The sequence below is a fragment of the Triticum urartu genome, chromosome 5A (genome assembly GCF_056163025.1).
Source record: "Triticum urartu cultivar PI428250 chromosome 5A, HENAU_Tu73, whole genome shotgun sequence".
In the NCBI taxonomy this organism is placed as follows: Eukaryota; Viridiplantae; Streptophyta; class Magnoliopsida; order Poales; family Poaceae; genus Triticum; species Triticum urartu.
The window spans coordinates 299,549,423-299,555,404 of record NC_141877.1 but is presented as its reverse complement, the minus strand read 5'-3'; the positions used below and the strand labels follow the sequence as shown (position 1 = coordinate 299,555,404).

At 48.8% G+C, this 5,982-nt stretch overlaps 1 pseudogene; it reads left to right on the top strand.

The window, feature by feature from the left end:
- The first annotated feature begins 238 nt into the window (after nt 1–238).
- On the top strand, nt 239–1,978 carry LOC147971124 (uncharacterized; annotated as a pseudogene).
- The last annotated feature ends 4,004 nt before the right edge of the window (nt 1,979–5,982 follow it).

Below are 5,982 nucleotides of genomic sequence, written 5' to 3'. Positions count from 1 at the left end.
TCATAGATGGTCACTACTGAAATCAAGATCTTTGCCGTCAGCCAGCTATTTGCCATCAGCTACAGGAAAGCTGACAGCAAAGATAATGTTTGTCGTCAGCCAGCTCTTTGCCTTCAGCTAGCGGACGACATAGCAGCTTTGCCGTCCGCTAGCAGACAGCAAAGAGGGAGGGTGGTCCACTAGCGAGAACCACCTAATGGCCACTTTCTTTGTCGTCTGCTAGCTGACGGCAAAGAAAGTGGCCAACCTAACGTCCGTTAGCTAAGGCTCTTTACAGTCTGCTAGCAGACGGCTGTCGGTGTCAAAACCGGCCAATCTCGGGTAGGGGGTCCCGAACTATGCGTCTGAGGATCGAAGGTAACAGGAGACAAGGGGGACACGATGTTTACCCAGGTTCGGGCCCTCTTAATGGAGGTAAAACCCTACGTCCTGCTTGATTGTATTTGATGAGTATAGGGGTTACAAGAGTTGATCTACCTCGAAATCGTAATGGCTAAACCCTAGATGTCTAGCCTATATGAATTTTGATAGCCTCTATGGACTAACCCCTTCAGTTTATATAGATACCGGAGAGGCCTAGGATTGTACAGAGTCGGTTTACAGAGAAAGGAAACTATGCATCCGGACGCCAAACTTGCCATCCACAGAAAGGAGAGTCCCATCCAGGCACGGGGGAAGGCCTTCTACCTTGTATCTTCACGGCCCATCAGTCCGGCTCACAACACATGGCCGGACTCTCGAGGACCCCTTAGTCCAGGACTCCCTCAGTAGCCCCTAAACCAGTCTTCAATGGCGATGTGTTCGGCTCACAGATTGTCTTCGGCATTGCAAGGCGGGTTCCTTCTCCGCATACTTCAAAGTAGTCTTCTGAGCAAGAGAACTGTATCCGGCTCTGTATAATAGTTACAACCCTCAACCACAAGGGTACAATACTTAATCAAAATAAGGTATGTCTACTGACAGCTTTTCGGCTAAACGTTACGTCTGGCCTTTTTATTATTTTGAACTTTTTTTGGCCTCCCGTTTCGTGTTTTGAGGCACAGCCTCCATTGACACGTCTTGTCAAAACAGAGCTCGTGTCCCCTTATTGTGGGATTTTCATCAATACGGGTTTGGGTAATTCAACCGTGCCATTCGCACGACCCCTTGGGAATAGGCAAGTTTTAAGGCTCGTGGGGGTGCTTGATATTCACTGCCTATATAAGCGGATAAAGATCCATCTTTTTACCACACGCCTTCTTCCTTCCTCAGCCTTCCCATCCTCGAGCTCCAGCACCCAAGCTTCAATCTTTCCCACCGCCCAACCTCTCCAGCCATGTCCGGATCTGGCTCACAGGGCAAGTGGATGGCCTCCGCCGTCACGGAGAAGGACGTCAAGGAGCTCCGGGAGGCGAGGTACTTGACCGCGGAAATCGCACATAGACTCCCCGCCAAAGAGCAGGTCATCCCCACTCCAGAACCCGGCGAGAGGGTTGTGTTCATCCCTCACTTTCTCCGTGGGTTAGGGTTTCCCCTCCACCCCTTCGTCCGTGGCTTGATGTTCTACTATGGGCTAGATTTCCAGGATCTAGCCCCGAATTCATTCCTCCACATCTCGGTGTTCATCGTCATATGCGAGGAGCTACTCCGCATCCCCCCACACTTCGGCCTCTGGCTAAAAGTCTTTAATGTGAAGCCAAAGGTGGTCGATGGGTAGCATGCGGACTGCGGCGGCGCCATGATGAGCAAACTCCCCAACACCACTTGGCCCAAAGGAGCCTTCGTGGAGACCGTGAAGGTTTGGCAACAGGAGTGGTTCTACATCACCGAATCCCGCGATACCAAATGGGCGGCCGCTCCTGAATTTAGATCTGGGCCCCCCATGCGGCTCGCGTCATGGAACAACAAGGGTCTGGACTGGGGGTCGACCGACGAAGTGATGATGCTACAAAAGCGCATCAAGAGTATGATAAACAGAACACCTGTCTCACCGACGTGATTCAGGTGATGCTCTTCCGCCAGATCCCCCATGCCAACGCCGGCCTCTCCGCATGTGGGAGTTCAACCCGAAGGCCCCCGGACCCTGCAACGCTTCTTCGGCACAACGCACGAAGAGATCTGGAAACTGCTTTTCAAGGCCCGGAAGACATGGCCGGAGAAGACCGAAGACATCGGTCTTGACAGCGCGAATCCGGCTACTGAGGTGAGCATTTTACTTCTGAACATAATTTCGGTCCATAAGTCAAAGGGTATACTGAGATGCCCCTTCCTCATTTAGGGCTGGACAGCGAAGGCGGAGCAGATCAGGTGTCCGGCGCCGCTACCCGAAAATCCAGCCACTCCTCTGTTAACGAGGATGCTGGTTCCGACGCCTTATCAGGCACCGAGAAGAAGACCAAGAAGAAGATCAAGGAGGCCAGGGGTGGCCTCCGCCGTAAAGGCACTTCAGACACTATGTCCGGAGAAACCGAGGCTCCCTTCTCCCATGAGGGAGATGAAGACGAAGAGGAGGAGGAGGCCGAAAATGATTCTCCCCTTAAGGGGAGGAAGAAGAAAAGGTCGGCCTCCGTAGACCCAGAGGCGAAGGCGTCCAAGAGGGGGAAGATATCCCTCTCGGATGACTCGGATTCGGATGCCGAAGCCATCCCTGAGTGGCGCCCCAGGTCGAAGCCCATGGCTGCATCATAAGTATCCAAGGATACTATACATATATCCGGCTTTTATGATTGTAGTTCTAACACATTGTATTGTGTGCTTCGGTCCGGCCCGCGATCTCCCCCAATTATCATCATCTTCTGGGAACTCGCTAGAGCCGGGGATGGTGGAGAGCGAGATGCCTCCGTGAGCCTCTCCGCCAACCGCTACGGATGACACCGAAGTGTTATCCCTAAGAGCCTCTCCGGTCCATGGAGAGGTGCGGGAGGCCGCCAAGACGGCACCAGAGGGTAACACCTCGGCTGCCGAGAACATGGGGGAACCAACCCCCATGGAGATTGATGGCGGGGGCCATGACCAATCTGGCCCTCAGCCGAACACCATTCCGGAGACCCACATGGCTTCGGAATCGAGCGAGCAACCCCCGTTGAAGGAGGGGGGAGCATCGACTCCACCGGCGACCTCCACTAATCCGGAGGCGCTGAATTCTCTGGTGGACGCACTACAATGTGCTTCCGTCGTGGAGGAGCATCGTACCCTTATGGGTACGGTGGTTGAGAAGGTTCATTCCGCCAAAAGCGGGCTGAACGAAGCCTTCACCAGCCTATTAACAGGCTTTAAGGTATGCGATGTAATACTCTTAGCCGCTTTGCATATGCAAAAAATATGCCTGTGTATAGATAGTAGCCCCTAAGACTATGTTCGACTTTTGATAAAAAAAAGGCCGAACAAGGGATCAAGTAATACTTGCAGGAGATAACATACTTGTCTATTTTGATAAACAGGCTTCACCGTTAGCGGCGACCGCCCAGGCCGCTGAAGTTTCTGAACTCAAGCGGAAGCTGAAGCTGGCCGATGATGACCTCGACCCCATTAACAAGTGGTTCAATGAGGCACAAGGTATGGTTTTTGAAAGGGTTGTTTATACGATTGAAATTATATGTGAATGCGGAGTTTAAAGTCACACACTTTGTCATGTATATGACTGTAGGTAGTGCAACCGAGGTCGAGACCCTTAAGGGCGCCCTGTCGCAAGCCAAAGAGCAGGCGAGGGTCAGCAAAGCGGCCACTGATAGAGCGGCTGCAGACTTAAAGGCCGAGTAGGCCACCCGCCGCCAGTATGAGGAGAGGGTGACCGAAGTCGAGCAAGAGCTCAAGGACGAAGGCAATTGCACCAGTATTGTCACAAAAGATTTTCATTGGACCCGATGCACTAGGTATGACACCTAGATCGGATATGAACTCCTTCATCCAGACTCCTTCGTTCGCTGCTTCCGAAGCAGCTATGTACTCCGCTTCAGATGTAGATCCCGCTACGACGCTTTGTTTAGAACTGCACCAACTGACAGCTCCATCGTTTAAAGTAAACACGTATCCAGTTTGCGATTTAGAATCGTTCGGATCAGTGTCAAAGCTTGCATCAACGTAACCTCTTACGGTGAGCTCTTTTTCACCTCCATATACGAGAAACATATCCTTAGTCCTTTTCAGGTATTTCAGGATGTTCTTGACTGCTGTCCAGTGATCCACTCCTGGATTACTTTGGTACCTCCCTGCTAAACTTATAGCAAGGCACACATCAGGTCTGGTACACAGCATTGCATACATGATAGAGCCTATGGCTGAAGCATAGGGAACATCTTTCATTTTTCTCTATCTTCTGCAGTGGTCGGGCATTGAGTCTGACTCAACTTCACACCTTGTAACACAGGCAAGAACCCTTTCTTTGCTTGATCCATTTTGAACTTCTTCAAAATCTTGTCAAGGTATGTGCTTTGTGAAAGTCCAATTAAGCGTCTTGATCTATCTCTATAGATCTTTATGCCTAATATGTAAGCAGCTTCACCGAGGTCTTTCATTGAAAAACTCTTATTCAAGTATCCCTTTATGCTATCCAGAAATTCTATATCATTTCCAATCAGTAATATGTCATCCACATATAATATCAGAAATGCTACAGAGTTCCCACTCACTTTCTTGTAAATACAGGCTTCTCCGAAAGTCTGTATAAAACCAAATGCTTTGATCACACTATCAAAGCGTTTATTCCAACTCCGAGAGGCTTGCACCAGTCCATAAATGGATCGCTGGAGCTTGCACACTTTGTTAGCTCCCTTTGGATCGACAAAACCTTCCGGTTGCATCATATACAACTCTTCTTCCAGAAATCCATTCAAGAATGCAGTTTTGACATCCATCTGCCAAATTTCATAATCATAAAATGCGGCTATCGCTAACATGATTCGGACAGACTTAAGCATCGCTACGGGTGAGAAGGTCTCATTGTAGTCAACCCCTTGAACTTGTCGAAAACCTTTTGCGACAAGTCGAGCTTTGTAGACAGTAATATTACCGTCAGTGTCAATCTTCTTCTTGAAGATCCATTTATTCTCAATTGCTTGCCGATCAACGCGCAAGTCAACCAAAGTCCATACTTTGTTCTCATACATGGATCCCATCTCAGATTTCATGGCTTCAAGCCATTTTGCGGAATCTGGGCTCACCATCGCTTCTTCATAGTTCGTAGGTTCATCATGATCTAGTAGCATGACTTCCAGAACAGGATTACCGTACCACTCTGGTGCGGATCTCGCTCTGGTTGATCTACGAGGTTCAGTAGTATCTTGTCTTGAAGTTTCATGATCATCATCATTAACTTCCTCACTAATTGGTATAGGCGTCGCAGAAACAGTTTTCTGTGATGTACTACTTTCCAATAAGGGAGCAGGTACAGTTACCTCGTCAAGTTCTACTTTCCTCCCACTCACTTCTTTCGAGAGAAACTCCTTCTCTAGAAAGGATCCATTCTTAGCAACGAATGTCTTGCCTTCGGATCTGTGATAGAAGGTGTACCCAACAGTCTCCTTTGGGTATCCTATGAAGACACATTTCTCCGATTTGGGTTCGAGCTTATCAGGTTGAAGCTTTTTCACATAAGCATCGCAGCCCCAAACTTTAAGAAACGGCAACTTTGGTTTCTTGCCAAACCACAGTTCATAAGGCGTCGTCTCAACGGATTTTGATGGTGCCCTATTTAACGTGAATGCGGCCGTCTCTAAAGCATAACCCCAAAACGATAGCGGTAAATCAGTAAGAGACATCATAGATCGCACCATATCCAGTAAAGTACGATTACGACGTTCGGACACACCATTACGCTGTGGTGTTCCGGGTGACGTGAGTTGCGAAACTATTCCACAATTTTTCAAATGTACACCAAATTCGTAACTCAAATATTCTCCTCCATGATCAGATCGTAGAAATTTTATTTTCTTGTTACGATGATTTTCAACTTCACTCTGAAATTCTTTGAACTTTTCAAATGTCTCAGACTTATGTTTCATTAAG